This window comes from Phyllobates terribilis, unplaced genomic scaffold (assembly GCF_046119375.1).
Source record: "Phyllobates terribilis strain yellow unplaced genomic scaffold, ASM4611937v1 Scaffold_8__6_contigs__length_399053987, whole genome shotgun sequence".
In the NCBI taxonomy this organism is placed as follows: domain Eukaryota; kingdom Metazoa; phylum Chordata; class Amphibia; order Anura; family Dendrobatidae; genus Phyllobates; species Phyllobates terribilis.
This window is the reverse complement of record NW_027362768.1, coordinates 389,342,404-389,365,341: the sequence shown is the minus strand read 5'-3', so window position 1 is coordinate 389,365,341 and position 22,938 is coordinate 389,342,404. Positions and strand designations below refer to the sequence as shown.

At 52.7% G+C, this 22,938-nt stretch overlaps 1 long non-coding RNA gene across 3 annotated transcripts in view; it reads right to left on the bottom strand.

The window, feature by feature from the left end:
* Positions 1 to 884: 884 nt before the first annotated feature.
* Positions 885 to 22,938, bottom strand: part of LOC141156607 (uncharacterized) — a 51,388-nt gene continuing 29,334 nt past the window's right edge. Inside the window, exons 1-3 of one of the 3 annotated variants that reach the window (XR_012247694.1) lie at positions 8,509 to 9,032; positions 4,617 to 4,801; positions 885 to 2,252 (exon numbers count right to left, since the gene is read on the bottom strand). This is a non-coding gene — a long non-coding RNA (uncharacterized lncRNA). The other 2 variants (XR_012247692.1, XR_012247693.1) reach the window with 2 other exon arrangements.

The following is a 22,938-nucleotide window of genomic DNA, read 5'->3' as shown; positions in this document are numbered from 1 at the left end:
TGAAGTAGGGTGACTCTGGCTGTCTGGATTGAAGTAAGGTGACTCTGGCTGTCTGGATTGAAGTAGGGTGACTCTGGCTGTCTGGATTGAAGTAGGATGACTGGCTGTCTGGATTGAAGTAGGGTGACTCTGGCTGTCTGGATTGAAGTAGGGTGACTGGCTGTCTGGATTGAAGTAGGATGACTCTGGCTGTCTGGATTGAAGTAGGGTGACTCTGGCGGGGGTATGTAGGTAGCGCAGAGGTAAACATCAGAATGAGAGGTGAGGATGGAGCTGCTGATTCTGATCCATATGTGGCTGTCTCCCCTCTTCATCGGTTTGATGTACGGTTGGAGCTCCTCTTTATACCAGACCGATATTCCTCCTGAGCAGCGGCCATGCTTGATGTTTGTATTTTTCAGGGCAGGGATGGAGATTTTCCTGAATCCAGAGGGCACCAGGGATTCGTTTTCAGCTCTGGTCCATGTTTCCAGGGGGATCTGGATGTCTATATTTTTCAGTCTTTGTGTAAAGTCGGGGTCATTTGTTTTACGTGCAAAGGCCGAGGTGTTCAAGAACTTGTGTGCTTATACCTTGTAATGAGTATGGTTGTGTAGGACACACCGGATCTCTGATTGGTATATATAACACTGGCATACAGTGGGTGCATCTATATAACACTGATATATATATATATATATATATATATATACAGTACAGAAAAAAAGTTTGGACACACCTTCTCATTTAAAGATTTTTCTGTATTTTCATGGCTATGAAAATTGTACATTCACACTGAAGGCATCAAAACTATGAATTACCACATGTGGAATTATATACTTAACAAAAAAGTGTGAAACAACTGAAAATATGTCTTATATTCTAGGTTCTTCACAGTAGCCACCTTTTGCTTTGATGACTGCTTTGCACACTCTTGGCATTCTCTTGATGAGCTTCAAGAGGTAGTCACCGGAAATGGTCTTCCAACAATCTTGAAGGAGTTCCCAGAGATGCTTCGCACTTGTTGGCCCTTTTGCCTTCACTCTGCGGTCCAGCTCACCCCAAACCATCTCGATTGGGTTCAGGTCTGGTGACTGTGGAGGCCAGGTCATCTGGCGTAGCCCCCCCATCACTCTCCATCTTGGTCAAATAGCCCTTACACAGCCTGGAGGTGTGTCCAAACTTTTGGTCTGTACTGTATGTGTAGATTTACTTTTCTATACCCTGTAGGCCCATAGTAGAGGTCTGATATCTCCCAGGGGTGATAGATTTCCTTTAAAGGGTCAATTGTGACTTGTAGGACTGCTGCTTCCAATAGGTGGCACTATAGAGTTAAAGTCCTCTTTTTCTCTGAAGAGGCAATTTGCATATTAAATTTCCTAGAGGAGCATTGCACGGCGAATAAGCCTTCTTACCTTGGCATGCCAGAGACGGTATGTTACTCTACACAAGGAGAAACGTCCCCCCTTAGACCTCAGTCCAGAGCCTCGCACCTAACCAAATCTGTTCTCATACTTTGCACTGATGAGGGGCAATACCCCGAAACATCGTGTCTGCAAACTGAGATTCAGATTTGGCTTTTATCCTAAGTCATATTGCACGACTCGTTAAAGGGTCAGTTGTGACTTGTAGGACTGCTGCTTCCAATAGGTGGCGCTATAGAGTTCACGTCCTCTTTTCCCCTGAAGAGGCGATTTGCATAAGCTGCAAACTGAAATAATGAAATATCCCATATAATTATTTTGTAAGACACTAAAAGAGTCAAAAGACCAAAAGCTGTCGCATCCATGATCACACACAAGTTGCAATGAGGGAACGCATTATTTTCATGGATGAATTATCTCAAAAACTAGAAACAATTCAGCAAAATTCCCTAAATCCATTCAATCGTAGGGACCTGAGAAAAACTTTTTTTCTATAGACCTGTGTAATTAATTATGGTTTTTGAATGAGACCCTTCTAGTTTTGAAGCTGATCTCCCTCCATGGTTCTGGTGGCTTATGTATCGGCCATTAATATGGGACATCCCATAGCCGTCATTTCACATGGTTGTGGCTAATGAGTGGCTCAGATGTGGAAGCAGAGCCGGATCCGGGCACCTGAGACCCCCACGCAGATGACGCGCCCCCTGTGTGCCTTCCTGCAGGTCTTCACTTCCCGGCGGCTTCTTGCTCTTCTTGCTCGGTGTCTCTCTTCCCTTCTTACATCTAATCATCTTTCTTAGGTGGAATCGCGGCATCTTTCGCTCAAGGGCTCCGCAGGGAATCGACTCGCTGGAACAAAAGAGAAAATAATCAAATAGTTGTTTTAAAGGATTTAATGAGCTGTTCAGGGAGTTGTGTGAATGCTGAGCAGAGACAGACGGCATCCAGATCCGCGCGCCATACTGCACTGCAATGTATACACCGTCCTCATACGTGTCCATATACACCGTCCTCACACGTGTCCATATACACCGTCCTCACACGTGTCCATATACACCGTCCTCACACGTGTCCATATACACCGTCCTCACACGCGTCATGTACATATACACCGTCCTCACACATGTCCATATACACCGTCCTCACACGCGTCATGTACATATACACCGTCCTCACACGTGTCCATATACACCGTCCTCACACATGTCCATATACACCGTCCTCACACATGTCCATATACACCGTCCTCACACATGTCCATATACACCGTCCTCACACGCGTCCTGTACATATACACCGTCCTCACACATGTCCATATACACCGTCCTCACACGCGTCATGTACATATACACCGTCCTCACGCGCGTCATGCACATATACACCGTCCTCACGCGCGTCATGCACATATACACCGTCCTCACGCGCGTCATGCACATATACACCGTCCTCACGCGCGTCATGCACATATACACCGTCCTCACACGCGTCATGCAAATATACACCGTCCTCACACACGTCATGTACATATACACCGTCCTCACACGCGTCATGCACATATACACCGTCCTCACACGCATCATGCACATATACACCGTCCTCACACGCGTCATGTACATATACACCGTCCTCACACGCGTCATGTACATATACACCGTCCTCATACACGTCATGCACATATACACCGTCCTCATACGTGTCCATATACACCGTCCTCACACGTGTCCATATACACCGTCCTCACACGTGTCCATATACACCGTCCTCACACGTGTCCATATACACCGTCCTCACACATGTCCATATACACCGTCCTCACACGCGTCATGTACATATACACCGTCCTCACACATGTCCATATACACCGTCCTCACACGCGTCATGTACATATACACCGTCCTCACACGTGTCCATATACACCGTCCTCACACATGTCCATATACACCGTCCTCACACGCGTCATGTACATATACACCGTCCTCACACGTGTCCATATACACCGTCCTCACACATGTCCATATACACCGTCCTCACACATGTCCATATACACCGTCCTCACACATGTCCATATACACCGTCCTCACACGCGTCCTGTACATATACACCGTCCTCACACATGTCCATATACACCGTCCTCACACGCGTCATGTACATATACACCGTCCTCACGCGCGTCATGCACATATACACCGTCCTCACGCGCGTCATGCACATATACACCGTCCTCACGCGCGTCATGCACATATACACCGTCCTCACGCGCGTCATGCACATATACACCGTCCTCACGCGCGTCATGCACATATACACCGTCCTCACACACGTCATGTACATATACACCGTCCTCACACGCGTCATGCACATATACACCGTCCTCACACGCATCATGCACATATACACCGTCCTCACACGCGTCATGTACATATACACCGTCCTCACACGTGTCCATATACACCGTCCTCACACATGTCCATATACACCGTCCTCACACGTGTCCATATACACCGTCCTCACACATGTCCATATACACCGTCCTCACACGCGTCATGTACATATACACCGTCCTCACACATGTCCATATACACCGTCCTCACACGCGTCATGCACATATACACCGTCCTCACACATGTCCATATACACCGTCCTCACACATGTCCATATACACCGTCCTCACACATGTCCATATACACCGTCCTCACACGCGTCCTGTACATATACACCGTCCTCACACATGTCCATATACACCGTCCTCACACGCGTCATGTACATATACACCGTCCTCACGCGCGTCATGCACATATACACCGTCCTCACGCGCGTCATGCACATATACACCGTCCTCACGCGCGTCATGCACATATACACCGTCCTCACGCGCGTCATGCACATATACACCGTCCTCACACGCGTCATGCACATATACACCGTCCTCACACACGTCATGTACATATACACCGTCCTCACACGCGTCATGCACATATACACCGTCCTCACACGCATCATGCACATATACACCGTCCTCACACGCGTCATGTACATATACACAGTCCTCACGCGCGTCATGTACATATACACCGTCCTCACGTGCGTCATGCACATATACAAGGTCCTCACGCGCGTCATGTACATATATACCGTCCTCACGCGCGTCATGCACATAGACAAGGTCCTCATGCGCGTCATGTACATATATACCGTCTTTGCCCGCTTTCTCACCTGACTTTCTGCTTTGTGGGAGAATTGTGTAGGATTGTCTGGGAAATGTTACTGCCTGAGTGTTCAGGAAATGGAGCATATCCCACAGCAAAAACAAACATCTCCATACACACGGGAGCATGTGGGGACCTGACGTCACCCGCCGTAACCATTCCAATCTGATGGCGGTGGCCGTTCTTGGTGTTCTGTAAAATGTAAATGTAGAACGCGTAACCAAAGAAGTCGTGTGATGGTCGACATCCACGCTCTACATGAAACCCAATCATCTTCTTACTTTCCTGCAATTATACCAAAGGCGTGTAAAAAAAATGCAGCGTTTTGGCCGAGGCTCCAACCCGGGAGCAGGTCCACCGGCACCAACGGGAGGACAGACATCCTCATAAAGGAGATCCTCCAATCACCACCACATTATTAACAAGACACATGCTGAGCAGAGACCTAAGCTGTAGATTTATTTACTATTCCGCAGCTTCAGAGCTGAAACCTCCCCACATCTCCTGCTCATTCAGCGTCTCCGGAGATTTCCATGCTGCTTAGAGTTGTCTTTGCACCAGGCTCCATACAGTATTCTGAAGCATGAAAACTATTTCCTAGAGGGTGTCCTTGCACAAGCTTGCTGACAGTTTACAATAACATGCAGCAGAATAGCGAGTGCAGCTCTGGAGTAAAATACAGCATTATGACTTATCAGTACTAGTCACGCCATACAGTTAGAAAGTGAGAGCTGGACAGGGTGCAGAGTTGGTGGATAATCAGTGTGGACTTCAGGATCTGTAGAAAGTTACATTCAATGGTAGAAAAATGACAACCTGCAAGAGATGGGGAAGAGGATTCAAGAAAAACTCCCCTGAACCTAGAAAACCCATGTGAATGGAGCTTTATCCATCGCTGCATGGCTGCCCTCACCTGGGAACACTCTTCCCCGGGCTCGGATATTTGCACTGACACCAATACTTGTACAATTAGTGCCAGATGGAAGCCACCGCAAATGGGAGCGACCTGCAAATAATTCACCCCACAGGAACACATTATGCAATTTAGTAGTAGATGTTACATTACTGCAGCCGCCTGGAGCACAAGAGGTTAAATGGAAGGTCCCTGCGAGGTCCTGACATGTAGTAAAATTTAGTGATCTATGTGAGCGATTATCCCCTAGGATCTTCTCATGAGGACCATATAATCTCCAGGAATTTTCCTGAATTGCTGTCCCCATTGTGGGATGGCCCCCAGTTGACAACATAAAGGGGGGACATCATCAACAGGAAAGGGAAAAAAAGTGGCGGTGGTCACATGGTTTCTCCAAAAAAATTAACCAGAGAATATTTAAAAAAAAAAAAAAAAAGTTTTTTTTGATAAAGTTCTTCCTTCTTCAAAATGTCGGGTGTTTTATCATCGTAAAGTTAGAAGAAGTTCTGTGTTTTCCTTCAAGTTCACTGCTGCTCTTTAGATAAGGAAAATGGGGGTTTACGTTCAGAGACTAAAGCGGTGTTCACACGCTGCGATTTGCACACGTCTGCAGGTAACAGCACAGGCGCTACGACGTTTCCCGCTGCCGTTAACAATGGGGCAGGGATCTGTGTGAATGTAGCCAGAAGCACAAGGCACCTTGTACTGCTCACACAGGTGAGGTCTTGTTACAATGTATCAGGGCAAACAATCTTCTGTGAGCTGAACAGTATCATACATGGCTCCTGTGCAGTAACGCTGGTAAGATGGAGTTTACCTCCAGCCGCCCATGACAGCGTAGGTGAAGGGGTTAATGGCAGGGTCCCTCCTCTGGGTGAGGGGCCACAATGACATCAAAGAGGGCGACCTGACTTCAGGCTCTGAGGGGTAAGATGGGAGGTGCAGGATGATTAGCAGTGGGCGGAGGAGGAGATGCTCCAGACATGCAGGGGGTCTCCAAAAATCTATCAAAGGCATTTTTGTCTTTTGGGTGGAGGGTGCAGAGAACAGGTTGGTTCAGTCTCACATGCTTCCAGTTCTATAAAAGCCTTTTATCTACATAAGAGAAGAATAATAACTGCGCCTAAAGGAACGGTGTGTGCGTACAACCCGTGTCACGTGTCCAAGAAGTTACGCCAGTCATTTATCGCCACATCCGTGCCCTACATATTATATACATTGCTGTACGACCCTAATGATACATTATGTATCACTGTGACCCTGACATTATAGATGAGTCACCCTCATTATATACAGACCTATTGCTTCATCCGGTATACATGGAGGATGGGAGCCCGGCTAAGACCTGACCACTGGGGCCACGGCCGGACAGACTGGCGACAGGGGCCACATGACTGAACAGTGGACGTCATCTCGCCCATTTTGGCATTAAAACTCCAAAAGTCGCAATATTTTTGCACTAATTCGCACTGCGAAAAAACTCAGTAATTATTCAAAGCATTTTAGGTCATTTTTTAGGGATGAATTTGGGACCGATGTGATTTATACGGTAAACCAGTGACAACCAAGAGACACTGAGTCATCTCCTCACTGTGGAGGAGGAAAACACATGATGAGGAAGGTTATTCCCCAAAAGACAAGTTCCCTTCTGCAGCCCTGACTGGAGTGAGGGTCTCGGCTCCTTTCACTGTCTACGGGACCTTCTCTCTCCAGCAGACTGAATGAATCGGGGGGGAGGCAGAGGGTGCAACCTTCACTCCATTCAGGGCTGCAGAGCGACATTCTCAGGGGTCCGGAGGTCCAATATCAGAAAACTGGAGGTCCCTGTGGTCGGATTCCCAACAATCAGACAATTATCTCCTACGCTACAGATGGGGCTAGAGTTTAACATAAGGAGGAAAAGCTTCCAAAAACAGGAAAAGAAAAACTTCATTCAGTGCAATCCAACAATACATGTGAAGAAGCCCTATATAAACCAACATAATGATGTCGGAAGACAGCTCAGCACTAAATGATATGGAGAACATACATAAGACACAGCAGTAAACATGTATCCAAGCATATCACTTGGTGCAATCTCAAGTCACTGTATCTAATCCTATCAGGTGTGATACTGTCTACAGAGCCCATGTACCAAGCCCAGTACATATTATGGGTGACTACTGGGGGTAGACGGCCTTGACATCATACAGGTGAGGAGCAGGCATGGCCGAGGGCATGTGGATCAAGCCCCTCATCATCCTCTGATCCAGCTGTGCAGCCAGGTAAGGTGCGAGGCACAACCTGGTTACAGCGAGGAGGTATGACATTGTATGGGTGTGGACCTTGTCCTGTTGTGCGGCGGATCCTGACCGGTCACATTCCTACATTCCTATCACTACAAGTAGAATAAAGAAACCTGAAGACTCAGGAACATCTGGGACAAGAAGAGACTCAGAGCCATGTCCACGAAAATGACGCGCCCCTGGGCCTGTGTCGCGCTGCGTTGCGCACGCGGGAGCTTACCCGGAGCCGGATCTGTTTAGGGTTGTAGTCTCGTGGCGGTGACCCGGTCCGTGCCCAGGGAGTCAAACTGGACGGCAGTCTGTTAGCGGTAGAAAATGGTTGATGACTACGCCACCCGTTGAATGCAGCCAGGGGGCTGCTGCTGCAGGGCAGACCGCTGAGGCCGGTGGAAGGATGGTGCAGCGTGATAGTATAACCCCCAACGGGAGGGGTATGGCCTCAGGGCAGCCGACGTGGATGATGGGGGTAGCAGGAACCACTCAGAGACGGTATGGTAGCGTTCAGGGTCTTTACTGGTAACAACGATAGACCCTCCCGGAGTACTTGCTAGCGAACGGGGCCTGGTCAGTCCTTGAGCAGATGGGATCTCCCCTGGCCAGGCGTAGTTGTAGGCCTCCCAAGCTGACTGTACTCTTCTGGCTACCTTGCTAGAAGCTGATGTAAGTAGCCCACGTCCCTGAGTGTACCGTGTGGTGCTCACCCGTATGGCCGGTGACTCGGGGCCTTCTAATGGCTTCCGCTCCACGATGGCGGTGCTGGTCCCACGCGTGTGACCGGGCCTTCGGGCTTCTGGGCCAGGGGACCTGAAATCCCCTGCCTGACGGATTCTGCTGCTGGGTAGGAGTTAGTCCCCACAGCCTCGGACTCCGGGTCCGGTAAAGAATCTTCTTAGTCAGGGCGAACTCTTTAGCTGCCAGCCCCTGACTCCTTGTGACTCTGCTGCTTCCTATGCTGCTCTTGTCTCTACTCTTCCTGGACTCACTAACCCTGCCTCAGCCCCGGGTTTATACAGGGGAAGTTCTTCCCCTCCCAAGGCTGGGCAGGAGGTGTGGCATGCACAGGATCCCTGACCAAAGGACCTCCCACCTGCTCTCAGACGTAATATCTCTATCACTGTGACAACCAGACCCCTGGGGTGTCACACTCCCCCCTAGTGAAATTTAGTACTCCGGGACTAAACACTTTTTAGAAAAATATAACAAGGTATATCAAAGAACAATAAAATACAATAAGGAAACACAATAAGATGGTCACGGATGTCCGCAACCGGGTGCAGTCTTTGAAGAAAAGCAAAGGTGTCCATTTCACCAACACAGGGAGACGTAACCAGGTAGGGGTCTGTCCTACCCCGAGTCCTTAACAGTCTCTAGTCCATCCTGGGTTACGCTCCAACTATATACAAAGGATTCCCGGTAAATCCACCGAAGACTCCTAAAAACAACTAGAAACACAAAATTACACACAAGCAACAATAAACAGGTAAACATTGTAAAACAACTTAAACATTTAGATCCTCCAACGTGCGGGTAACTGGCCTCTAGTGGCCCTAGTGGACCTACGGAGCTGACTGTCTGGCCCTGAACTACAGGGTGTAGGAGCTGTCAAGGGTAAACTGGGCAGCTGTCTACCGGCTCTTTGTCTCACTAGGGGTACGGCAGGCTCACTATAAGCAGAGGGTGGATTCTCCTGTTCCGCTTGGGTGGAGTCTTCTGCCTCCTGGACCGGCTGCTCTTCCAGCTCTACCCGTTGCTCCGTAGGTTCTTGGGATGATGGTTGGAGGAAGGTGAGTACGGGTACCACAACTGCACCATTGACTTGAGTCCAAGACCGAGGGAAGTCCCCGAGCACGGTACTAACCATATCTTCCCTTTCTTCCACGGGTCGATGGTCTTCCTGTTCCTCCTCAGGGTTCCTCAGTTGTTCGGGGCACTTCTTCAGGTGGTCCCGGGATACAATGGCTGTGGTTTCCCCTCCGTCTTTACTGATGGTACAGACCTTCGGGTTCTCGTGGCTTGAGGGCAGTACGGTGTACGGGTCCTTCTCCCACTGGTCGTCCAACTTGTGGAGCCGTCTCTTCCTCTTCAAGACCTGCTCTCCGGGTACCAGGGGAACAGCGGGAGCATACTGGTTGTAAGTCTTCTCTTGTCTTTCCCTAGCCTGACAGAGACTTCGCTCCACGCTCTCCTGTACTTTCCGGTACTGCTGCTGTCTCTCTGTGTCCCAGTCTGTTTCTGGTGAAGTGTCCTCGGGCGTCAGGACTCCCATTTCCAGGTCAACAGGTAACTTACCAGGTCTTGCCCTCATTAGGTAAGCCGGGGTACAGTTGGTGGAACCTACCGGGATGTGGTTGTATAGGTCCACCAGATCGGGCAACTTCTCAGGCCACAGACTGCGTTCTTCCAGGGGCAACGTTTTTAGAAGATCCATTACCACCTGGTTCATTTTCTCACAAAGTCCATTAGTTTGCGGATGGTAGGGTGTCGTCCTTATCTTCCGGCAGCCATACAGATTGCAGAATTCCTGGAAGACCTCCGCTTCAAAGGCAGGTCCCTGGTCCGTCAGCACTTGGTCCGGGTACCCGTGTGGACGGCAAAAGTGCTGCTGGAAGGCTCTAGCTGCTGTTCGAGCCGTTAAGTCCTTGACGGGGACGACAACCAGAAACCGGGAGTAATGATCCACGATGGTTAACGCGTAGACGTAGCCACTTCTGCTGGGGGTCAGTTTTACATGATCCAAGGCTACCAGTTCCAACGGTTGCCGGGTGACGATGGACTGCAGGGGAGTCTTCTGGCTGGCCCGGTCCTTCCTTCTCAGATTGCACGGGCCACAGTCTCTGCACCACTTCTCGATGGTTCCCCTCATGCCTACCCAGTGGAACCGCTCGCGCAGCAGGAACTCCAGCTTTTTCCACCCGAAGTGTCCAGCTCCGTCGTGGTATGCCTCCATCACCATGGCTGCGTCTCTTCGTGGCACCACTACTTGCCAGAGTAGTTCATGCGTCCTGGAGTTAACCATTCTGCGGCACAACTTCCCCTTGTAAAGGAACAGTCGACTCTTCTCTGCCCATAGTTGTTTGGCTTCCTCTGGAGCGTCTGATTCCAGGCTAGCCTCCGGGCGAGTCAGCATCTCCTTCACCAGTCGGACGGCAGGGTCGCTGTCTTGCGTTTCCGCCCAGTTGTAGTGAGGTAAGGGGTTCAACGTAGCAGCCTGCTTACTCCTTACCCGGTGGGAATACTGGATAGTCCCATGACGGTGGAACGCAGGGAGTTCAACTTCTTCCAGTCCCTCCGGATCTTCTCCTCCGTCCGGCAGGTTGGGCATCCTGGACAGGGCGTCCGCGTTGGTATTGGAGCGCCCTGCCCGGTATTTAATTGTGAACTCGTAGTTGGACAGACGGGCCATCCACCTCTGCTCCAGGGCACCGAGTCTTGCCGTGTCCAGGTGTGTCAGCGGGTTGTTATCCGTGTATACGGTGAACCGGGAAGAAGCGAGGTAATGCTTAAAGCGCTCGGTGACTGCCCATACCACGGCCAGGAACTCTAGCTTAAATGAGCTATAATTCTCGGGATTCCTTTCGGTGGGTCGCAGTTTTCGGCTGGCATAGGCGATTACTCGCTCTTTCCCCTGCTGAATCTGGGACAGTACGGCTCCTAGCCCGACGTTACTGGCGTCGGTGTAGAGGATGAAGGGCTGGCTATAGTCCGGATACGCCAAGATTTCATCCCCCGTGAGGGCCATCTTCAGCTGGCGGAAGGACTCTTCCTCTAGCTCTTCCCATTTGAAGGGCGGCTTCTGGTTCTTGGCCTTCCGGGACTGGCCTATCAGGAGGTCCTGCATAGGCGCCGCCTTTTTGGTGAAACCGGGAATAAACCTTCGGTAGTAGCCTACCAACCCTAGGAACTGCCGCACTTCTTTTACGCTGGAAGGGCTTGGCCATCCTTTGATTGCGGTGATCTTATCGGGGTCGGGAGCCACTCCGTCAGCGCTCACCACGTGTCCCAGGTATTGCACCTTTGGTTTCAGGAGGTGACACTTGGAGGGTTTCACCTTTAGGCCGTAACTCGCCAGAGCTTCGAACACCTCCGCCAGGTGTTTCAGGTGGTCCTCATAAGTTTTGGAGTATACGATGACATCGTCCAGGTACAACAGGACCGTCTCGAAGTTTCTGTGGCCCAGACAGCACTCCATTAATCGTTGGAAGGTTCCTGGGGCGTTGCAGAGTCCGAACGGCATGCAGGTGAACTCGCTAAGTCCCATCGGGGTGGTGAATGCGGTCTTCTCCCGGTCCGCCTCTGCTACAGGAACCTGCCAGTACCCGCTAGTGAGATCCAAGGTAGAGAAGAAGTTAGCAGATCTTAAAGCAGCCAATGACTCCTCTATCCTTGGTAAGGGGTACGCATCCTTGTGTGTGATACGGTTGATTTTCCGGTAATCTACACACATCCTCATGGTGTTGTCTTTCTTTTTGACTAAAACTAGTGGGGCTGCCCAGGGGCTACAGCTATCCCTGATCACCCCAGCCTCCTTCATGTCTCTAAGCATCCCCTTGGCGTGTTGGTAATGTGCAGGGGGTACGGGTCGATACCTCTCTTTTATGGGAGGATGATCTCCCGTGGGGATGCGGTGTTCTACCCCCTTGACTCGCCCGAAGTCTAACGGGTGTTTACTAAACACTCTCTCATACTCTTGAACCACCCGATAGACTCCTTGTTTCTGGTGTGAGGGAGTGGAGTCAGTACCCAGATGTAGTTGCTGACACCAGTCCTCCATGTCTTTCTTAGAGCCGTTACCTTCCTCCGGGTGAGATGGAGGCAAGGGTTCCACAGATTGTATAGAATTTTGATTAGTGGTATATAATTTGGCTAGCGTGGCATACCGGGGCAGGTACACTTCCCTCTCCCCGATATTTATTATGCGAACGGGCACCCTCCCATGGCGTACATTGACCACCCCCCGTGCTGTCAAAATGGTGGGCCTACTGTCTGAGTAAACTGGTTCTACCATTGCCTGGTAATCTCTACCTCTCAGACCAATAGCTGCCCGGCACCAAATCATCATTTCACTTTTTGGGGGCATGGCAATAGGAAAAGGGTCACACATTCTTACGCTACCAATCTCACCGCCGGAGAGTTCCACTTGTTGCCGTTGCATCAGTGCCCGGATCTCTTTCTGGAGCACCCGCTGCTCGCCGGAGCTGGCATTCTTGGCAACCTGCTGTAAAAGGAAAATCACCTCTGCAAGACAATTTTCAATTACATTAGTTCCTAGAGTTATTTTTGGGTGACTCTCATGTTTGTCAATATCTACAATGATCAGTCCCTGTGCGGCCAGTTCGACTCTACCAATTTTGATGGTCACCTCTTTAAATCCGATCTGTGGCACGGGCTGACCATTGCTGGCGATGATACTCAAGTCGTCGTCAGGGTAGCGGGTAATATCCGAGTCATTCCAGTACTGCTTGAAGAGCACGTACGGGATGGTGGTGACCTGTGACCCGGTGTCCAGTAGGGCACTCATGGGAATGCCATCCAGTACCACAGGCAAGACTGGACGTCCTCCCACATATCTGTCGCGCCAGTTCGATGGGCCTGGTGATCTTTTTCCTGGGGGTTGGCCCTCTACCCCAGGTTGTGCCCGTTTAAAGAACAGTACCTTTCCATATGTCCGGGTTGATTGCAGCGGCGGCAGATGGGTCGTCCGTCCTCGCTGTATCGGTCACTGGGTCTTCCTCTGGCCGGTGGGGTCCTCCTTGGTCGACGCCACGGGATGTCCTCCGGTCCGGATGCCAGCTGGATCTTCCCTGGAGTGGAAACCTGTAAAGACTGCACAGTTCGGGTTAGCGCAGCAACGCTTTTAGCTAGCTCTTGGACCTGATGGTGTAGGTCTGGAGCCGGGTCATTGTCCAAAGCCTGCGCATCAGCTCCCACAGGCCCTGCTGACAAGGGCGCCGCCTCCTGGTAGTAAGTGGTAGTGGGGCGTCTGTGGGTCACAACGCCACCTGGTGCCGGTTCTCGGAGCACCCGGATGGCTCTGTCCTTGAACTGTGCAAATTCTAGATGAGGGTCCTGTAAGGCCATTGCCCGCAACTGGGTGCGGTGGGCATTGCAATATAAACCCTCTATAAATTGTTCGGTCAACAGCCTGTCCTCGTTTCCCACTCCATTAGGGTCGGTCTGCTTAATGGCCCTCAGGGCCTCTTGTAGGTTGAGTGCATAGTCCCTTATACTCTCATGCGCTCGCTGCTTGCACCCGTAGAATCTAAGTTTAATCTCGGCTGAGGTGCGGGTATCAAAGGTGTCCTTCAGCCGGGTTAGTATCCCTGCGACAGTCTTCCTCCCAGGTGGCCAGGATTTTACTTCCCTTTTGGCTGCCCCAGTTAGTTGGGCCACCAGGATGCTCACTTTTTGCTCTTCTGTGAGGGGGTACACCTGGAAGAGGCTATCCAGCTTTTCTCTAAAGTCATGCAGGGTATGTGACTCCCCTGAGTACTGGGGTAGCCAAGCTGCTCCCGGGATATAGGGCATGGTGAAGGGCATAACTGCAACAGCGGTAGCGCTGGCGGGGGTTGAGGCAGTGGAGCTCTCCTCCGTATCCGACATCTTCCTCCCCCCTAGTGGACCGTGGCCTACCTTGCGATGATCCTGTTCCGTAGGCCGCGGCTCCGCAGTGGATCGTCAGGGTTGAGGACCTTCCGTCGCGCTCCTGTGACGTCGGCGTCTGCTGGGCTCCTTCCAGGACCTTACGCAACGTCCGGACGTGAGGCGGGGCTTCAGTTCTCGCGCGCTTTCGGAGTCCACGCCCCTCTTCTTCCCGCGCGGCGTCCTCAAGATGGCGTCCAATGGCGGGAAAACTCCACGGATGGCGGGAAGAAGGCTGAAGATGGCGCCGGATGGCGGGAAACTTCACCGATGGCGGGAAGAAGGCTGAAGATGGCGCCGGATGGCGGGAATCTTCACCGATGGCGGGAATCTTCACCACTGGTAAGTTTGAACAGTCTTTGCTTTTCAGGCACGCAGTACCCGGTGGTTGCGGGCACGTGATCCTGCCGACTACGCCAAAGTTGACGCGCCCCTGGGCCTGTGTCGCGCTGCGTTGCGCACGCGGGAGCTTACCCGGAGCCGGATCTGTTTAGGGTTGTAGTCTCGTGGCGGTGACCCGGTCCGTGCCCAGGGAGTCAAACTGGACGGCAGTCTGTTAGCGGTAGAAAATGGTTGATGACTACGCCACCCGTTGAATGCAGCCAGGGGGCTGCTGCTGCAGGGCAGACCGCTGAGGCCGGTGGAAGGATGGTGCAGCGTGATAGTATAACCCCCAACGGGAGGGGTATGGCCTCAGGGCAGCCGACGTGGATGATGGGGGTAGCAGGAACCACTCAGAGACGGTATGGTAGCGTTCAGGGTCTTTACTGGTAACAACGATAGACCCTCCCGGAGTACTTGCTAGCGAACGGGGCCTGGTCAGTCCTTGAGCAGATGGGATCTCCCCTGGCCAGGCGTAGTTGTAGGCCTCCCAAGCTGACTGTACTCTTCTGGCTACCTTGCTAGAAGCTGATGTAAGTAGCCCACGTCCCTGAGTGTACCGTGTGGTGCTCACCCGTATGGCCGGTGACTCGGGGCCTTCTAATGGCTTCCGCTCCACGATGGCGGTGCTGGTCCCACGCGTGTGACCGGGCCTTCGGGCTTCTGGGCCAGGGGACCTGAAATCCCCTGCCTGACGGATTCTGCTGCTGGGTAGGAGTTAGTCCCCACAGCCTCGGACTCCGGGTCCGGTAAAGAATCTTCTTAGTCAGGGCGAACTCTTTAGCTGCCAGCCCCTGACTCCTTGTGACTCTGCTGCTTCCTATGCTGCTCTTGTCTCTACTCTTCCTGGACTCACTAACCCTGCCTCAGCCCCGGGTTTATACAGGGGAAGTTCTTCCCCTCCCAAGGCTGGGCAGGAGGTGTGGCATGCACAGGATCCCTGACCAAAGGACCTCCCACCTGCTCTCAGACGTAATATCTCTATCACTGTGACAACCAGACCCCTGGGGTGTCACAAAAACATCCCACAGTCAATATCCACAACATCCCAGGACCATACATAATGGATGTGAGCAGCAGTGACCAGAGGATGTGTCCCCATATCTGCTGCCATCTCACTACAGCTAGGTCCAGAAATATTTGGACGGTGACACAAATTTTAGCATTTCAGCCATTTACCAAAACATATTCCAGATCCATTCCCATCATCAATCTGGGCATAACTGGGCATAACATAGCTTTAATCTGAGGGATTCACATCCTGATTGGAGGAAGGGTTTAGGAATTACGGCTCTTTAATATGCAGCTGCTTTTTTTTCAAAGGACCCAAGGTAATTGGACAATTATCTCAGAAGCTTTTTAATAGCCTGCATGGGCTATGCCCTTGCTAATCCATCATTAATTAAGCAGGTAAAAGGTCTGGAGCTGATTACAGATGCGGCATTTGCATTTGGAAGCTGTTGCTGTGAACCCACAACAAGCAGATAAAAGGAAGAGAAACAGACCATTGTCAGGCTGAAAAAAAGAAGAAATCCATCAGAGGGAGCAGAAATGTTGAGCGGCCAAATCAACAGTTTAACACATTCTGCAATAAAAGAGCGCCCTGGTGAGATTGTGAACTGAAAAAGGCCTGGACGACCATGGAAGACAACAGTGGTGGATGATCACAGAATCCTTTCCATAGTGAAGAAAAACCTCTTCAGAACATCCACCTAAGTGAAGACCAATCTCCGGGAAGTCGGGGGTTTCAGTATCTAAGTCTACCACAAAGAGAAGACGTCATGAGAGCAAATACCGAGTGGTCACCACAAGATGCAAACCATTAATCAGCCATAAAACAGAAAGGCCAGATTAGACTTTACCAAAAACATCTAATGAAGATACCCAGGTCTGGAAAAGCAAAACGGAGATCAACCTGCACCAGAATGATGGAAAGAAGAAAGTCTGGAGAAGGCTTGGAGCGGCTCCTGATTCTCGGCACATCCTGCGTAACACATGGTGGAGGCAGTGTGATGGCGCGGGCATGCATGGCTGCCAATGGCACCGGGTCACTGGTGGTTATTGATGATGTGACTGAAGACAGAAGCAGCCGGATGAATCCTGTGTGTACAGGGTGATACTTTCTGCCCAGATTCAACCAAATGCAGCAAGGATAAGTGGGTGACGCTTCACAGGACAGATGGACAATGACGCAAAACATCCTGTGAAAGGAAGAAGTGGAATATTCTGCAATGGCCGAGTCCTCGCCAGATCTCAGCCCATCCAGATACATTTCACAGGCTGAAGACAACACTTTAATTACACCTGAAGGTCTCCACTTCAATTGCATCTCAGTTGTTTCATCTTACATACAAAATAGTGGCCTGCAGAGCTGAAATCACGCAGATTCGTCACTCGCCAAATATTTCTGGACCTAACTATGTTGTCAAAATAGTGGCGAAAGCAACATTAATTCTTCAGGTAAGGCAAGGATCCTGCAAATCAAACATGATGGACCCCATTATAAGTGAATGAATGGGATATGTGGGATCCAACAATATGTCCTGATTTCCATTTTTTTAACAGAAACCACAACACAGATGTGAACAGATTCTTAGTGGAAATGCAGAGACACGTACAGAGTGACTGCAGAGCCGCCCATACACCGGAGATAAAGTCTGATCAACCCTCGATCAGCCACAGCTCCTCCTCGATCCTCTCTATACACATGCATGTCGAGCTCTGCCAGGAGTCATGGCCGGCCGGCCAAACTTCTCCGGCATCTTTCTCTTCCATCCTCCCCCTTTCTCCTCTCCAGACTTTTCCCCCTGATTTCTCTGTACTCCTCTTGCTCCAGACCCCTTTGTCCTCCTCCAAAATGCTTCTGCCCTCCACCATTAAACCCCTTTGCCTTTCTCCAGACTCCTCTGTCACCTTTCAGCAGACTCTTCTGTTCTCCAATACCCTCCAGACTCCTCCTCTCAAGACTCCTCTGTTCTCCTCCTCCTTCCAGGCTCCTCTGTCCTCCTCCTTTCAGGCTCCTCTGTCCTCCTCCTCCTCTCCAGGCTCCTCTGTCCTCCTCCTCCTCTCCAGGCTCCTCTGTCCTCCTCCTCCTCTCCAGGCTCCTCTGTCCTCCTCCTCCTCTCCAGACTCCTCTGTCTTCCTCCTCCTCTCCAGACTCCTCTGTCTTCCTCCTCCGTCCAGACTCCTCTGTCTTCCTCCTCCTTCCAGACTCCTCTGTCTTCCTCCTCCTTCCAGACTCCTCTGTCTTCCTCCTCCTTCCAGACTCCTCTGTCTTCCTCCTCCTCTCCAGACTCCTCTGTCTTCCTCCTCCTCTCCAGACTCCTGTCTTCCTCCTCCTCTCGAGACTCCTCTGTCTTCCTCCTCCTCTCCAGACTCCTCTGTCTTCCTCCTCCGTCCAGACTCCTGTCTTCCTCCTCCTCTCCAGACTCCTCTGTCTTCCTCCTCCTCTCCAGACTCCTGTCTTCCTCCTCCTCTCCAGACTTCTGTCTTCCTCCTCCTCTCCAGACTCCTGTCTTCCTCCTCCTCTCCAGACTCCTCTGTCCTCCTTCTCCTCTCCAGACTCCTCTGTCCTCCTCCTCTCCAGACTCCTGTGTCCTCCCCCTTCCAGACTCCTCAGTCCTCCTCCTCTTCCAAATCCTTTGTCCTAGACTCCTCTATTCTCTTCCTCTTGCAGATGCCTCTATCATCCACCATTGGACTCCTCTGTCCCACTCCTCCAGACTCCTGCTCTCCTCCTCCTCCAAATGCTTCTGTTCGCCACCATGAAACCCCTTTGTTCCCCTCAGACTCCTCTGCCCCCCTTTTTCAAACTCTTCTGTTCTCTACCTCCCTCATGACTTCTCTGTCCTCCTCCTCCTGCAGATGCCTGTCCTCCACCACTGGATTCCTCAGTCCCCCTCCTCCAGGCCCCTCTTAGCTACCTCTAGATTCATTTGTCTCTTCCAAACCTCTGTACCCCTATGCACCCCTCTGTTCTCTCACCAATCCAGACTTCTCTGCCAGCCTCGTCAGACTGGTCGGCCAGTAAAGCTGAGATGGGTGGGTCCACACGACATTCGTATGTGGCCCCCTTAAGTCTGATAGCGGCTGTAACAATCCCTCATCAAGTCATCATTATTACAATAAAGCAGCTGTATAGAAACAAACATCAGTACTCGGTCTGCAACAATAGACACAGATTTACCAGTAGACTTCAACATTCCCTAACTATTCCTACGCTGCGCCTCCATAGAGGGCACGGCCAACTACTGGGCTGCTCCCTGTCACCTGCGCTGCGTGCACGGCAGGGCGGGGGTTAAGCCAGCAGCGGAGGCCAGATTAAACATTGGCAAAGATGTAAATATTGACAGAATAATTGTCACTAATTGCATTCCTTACATGAGCCAATGAGGAGGGTGGAGGGGTGCCTTACCTCCTCACGTCTCCGCTCCTTATTGAGGACAGACACCGTGTGACACATGGCGCACACCGGCTGCAGACAAGACCGCCGATGATCTGCTCTGTACTCTCCTATCACCCGGGTCTCGGGGCCAAGACTGTACATGGCATGTAGGACTTCAAAAGGAGCCTGAAGACCTACCTCTTCTGAGAAGCCTACAACCTGCAGTAACCACTGCTCCACCATACCGCTGTACGACCAGCTCTACCCTCACCTACTGTATCCTCACCCATCCCCTGTAGACTGTGAGCCCTCGCGGGGCAGGGTCCTCGCTCCACCATACCGCTGTACGACCAGCTCTACCCTCACCTACTGTATCCTCACCCATCCCCTGTAGACTGTGAGCCCTCGCGGGGCAGGGTCCTCGCTCCACCATACCGCTGTACGACCAGCTCTACCCTCACCTACTGTATCCTCACCCATCCCCTGTAGACTGTGAGCCCTCGCGGGCAGGGTCCTCGCTCCACCATACCGCTGCACAACCAGTTCTACCCTCACCTACTGTATCCTCACCCATCCCCTGTAGACTGTGAGCCCTCGCGGGCAGGGTTCTCGCTCCACCATACCGCTGTAAGACCAGCTCTACCCTCACCTACTGTATCCTCACCCATCCCCTGTAGACTGTGAGCCCTCGCGGGCAGGGTCCTCGCTCCACCATACCGCTGCACAACCAGCTCTACCCTCACCTACTGTATCCTCACCCATCCCTTGTAGACTGTGAGCCCTCGCGGGCAGGGTCCTCGCTCCACCATACCGCTGTAAGACCAGCTCTACCCTCACCTACTGTATCCTCACCCATCCCCTGTAGACTGTGAGCCCTCGTGGGCAGGGTCCTCTCTCCACCATACCGCTGTAAGACCAGCTCTACCCTCACCTACTGTATCCTCACCCATCCCCTGTAGACTGTGAGCCCACGCGGGGCAGGGTCCTCGCTCCACCATACCGCTGTAAGACCAGCTCTACCCTCACCTACTGTATCCTCACCCATCCCCTGTAGACTGTGAGCCCTCGCGGGCAGGGTCCTCGCTCCACCATACCACTGCACGATCAGCTCTACCCTCACCTACTGTATCCTCACCCATCCCCTGTAGACTGTGAGCCCTCGTGGGCAGGGTCCTCTCTCCACCATACCGCTGTAAGACCAGCTCTACCCTCACCTACTGTATCCTCACCCATCCCATGTAGACTGTGAGCCCATGCGGGGCAGGGTCCTCGCTCCACCATACCGCTGTAAGACCAGCTCTACCCTCACCTACTGTATCCTCACCCATCCCCTGTAGACTGTGAGCCCTCGAGGGGCAGGGTCCTCGCTCCACCATACCGCTGCACGACCAGCTCTACCCTCACCTACAGTATCCTCACCCATCCCCTGTAGACTGTGAGCCCTCGCGGGCAGGGTCCTCGCTCCACCATAACGCTGCACGACCAGCTCTACCCTCACCTACTGTATCCTCACCCATCCCTTGTAGACTGTGAGCCCTCGCGGGCAGGGTCCTCGCTCCACCATACCGCTGCACGGCCAGCTCTACCCTCACCTACTGTATCCTCACCCATCCCCTGTAGACTGTGAGCCCTCGCGGGCAGGGTCCTCGCTCCACCATACCGCTGCACGACCAGCTCTACCCTCACCTACTGTATCCTCACCCATCCCCTGTAGATGGTGAGCCTCGCGGGCAGGGTCCTCATTCCACCATACCGCTGCACGGCCAGCTCTACCCTCACTACTGTATCCTCACCCATCCCCTGTAGACTGTGAGCCCTCACGGGCAGGGTCCTCGCTCCACCATACCGCTGCATGACCAGCTCTACCCTCACCTACTGTATCCTCACCCATCCCCTGTACATTGTGAGCCCTCGCGGGCAGAGTCCTCGCTCCACCACACCGCTGCATGACCAGCTCTACCCTCACCTACTGTATCCTCACCCATCCCCTGTAGACTGAGCCCTCACGGGCAGGGTCCTCGCTCCACCATACCACTGCACAACCAGCTCTACCCTCACCTACTGTATCCTCACCCATCCCCTGTAGATTGTGAGCCCTCGCGGGCAGGGTCCTCGCTCCTCCATACCGCTGCACGACCAGCTCTGCCCTCACCTACTGTATCCTCACCCATCCCCTGTAGATTGTGAGCCCTCACGGGCAGGGTCCTCGCTCCACCATACCGCTGCACGACCACCTCTACCCTCACCTCCTGTATCCTCACCAATCCCCTGTAGACTGTGAGCCCTCGCGGGCAGGGTCTTCGCTCCACCATACCGCTGCACGACCAGCTCTACCCTCACCTACTGTATCCTCACCCATCCCCTGTACATTGTGAGCCCTCGCGGGCAGAGTCCTCGCTCCACCACACCGCTGCATGACCAGCTCTACCCTCACCTACTGTATCCTCACCCATCCCCTGTAGATTGTGAGCCCTCGTGGGCAGGGTTCTCGCTCCACCATACCGCTGCACGACCAGCTCTGCCCTCACCTACTGTATCCTCACCCATCCCTTGTAGATTGTGAGCCCTCACGGGCAGGGTCCTCGCTCCACCATACCGCTGCACGACCAGCTATGCCCTCACCTACTGTATCCTCACCCATCCCCTGTAGATTGTGAGCCCTCGCGGGCAGGGTCCTCGCTCCACCATACCGCTGCACGACCAGCTCTGCCCTCACTTACTGTATCCTCACCCATCCCTTGTAGATTGTGAGCCCTCACGGGCAGGGTCCTCGCTCCACCATACCGCTGCACGACCAGCTATGCCCTCACCTACTGTATCCTCACCCATCCCCTGTAGATTGTGAGCCCTCACGGGCAGGGTCCTCGCTCCACCATACCGCTGCACGACCAGCTCTACCCTCACCTACTGTATCCTCACCCATCCCCTGTAGACTGTGAGCCCTCGCGGGCAGGGTCCTCACTCCACCATACCGCTGCACGGCCAGCTCTACCCTCACTACTGTATCCTCACCCATCCCCTGTAGATTGTGAGCCCTCACGGGCAGGGTCCTCGCTCCACCATACCGCTGCACGACAAGCTCTGCCCTCACCTACTGTATCCTCACCCATCCCCTGTAGATTGTGAGCCCTCACGGGCAGGTCCTCGCTCCACCATACCGCTGCACGACCAGCTCTACCCTCACCTACTGTATCCTCACCCATCCCCTGTAGACTGTGAGCCCTCGCGGGCAGGGTCCTCGCTCCACCATACCGCTGCACGGCCAGCTCTACCCTCACTACTGTATCCTCACCCATCCCCTGTAGACTGTGAGCCCTCGCGGGCAGGGTCCTCGCTCCACCATACCGCTGTACGACCAGCTCTACCCTCACCTACTGTATCCTCACCCATCCCTTGTAGACTGTGAGCCCTCGCGGGCAGGGTCCTCGCTCCACCATACCGCTGCACGGCCAGCTCTACCCTCACTACTGTATCCTCACCCATCCCCTGTAGACTGTGAGCCCTTGCGGGCAGGGTCCTCGCTCCACCATACCGCTGTACGACCAGCTCTACCCTCACCTACTGTATCCTCACCCATCCCTTGTAGACTGTGAGCCCTCGTGGGCAGGGTCCTCGCTCCACCATACCGCTGTATGACCAGCTCTGCCCTCACCTACAGTATCCTCACCCATCCCCTGTAGACTGTGAGCCCTCACGGGCAGGGTCCTCGCTCCACAATACCGCTGCA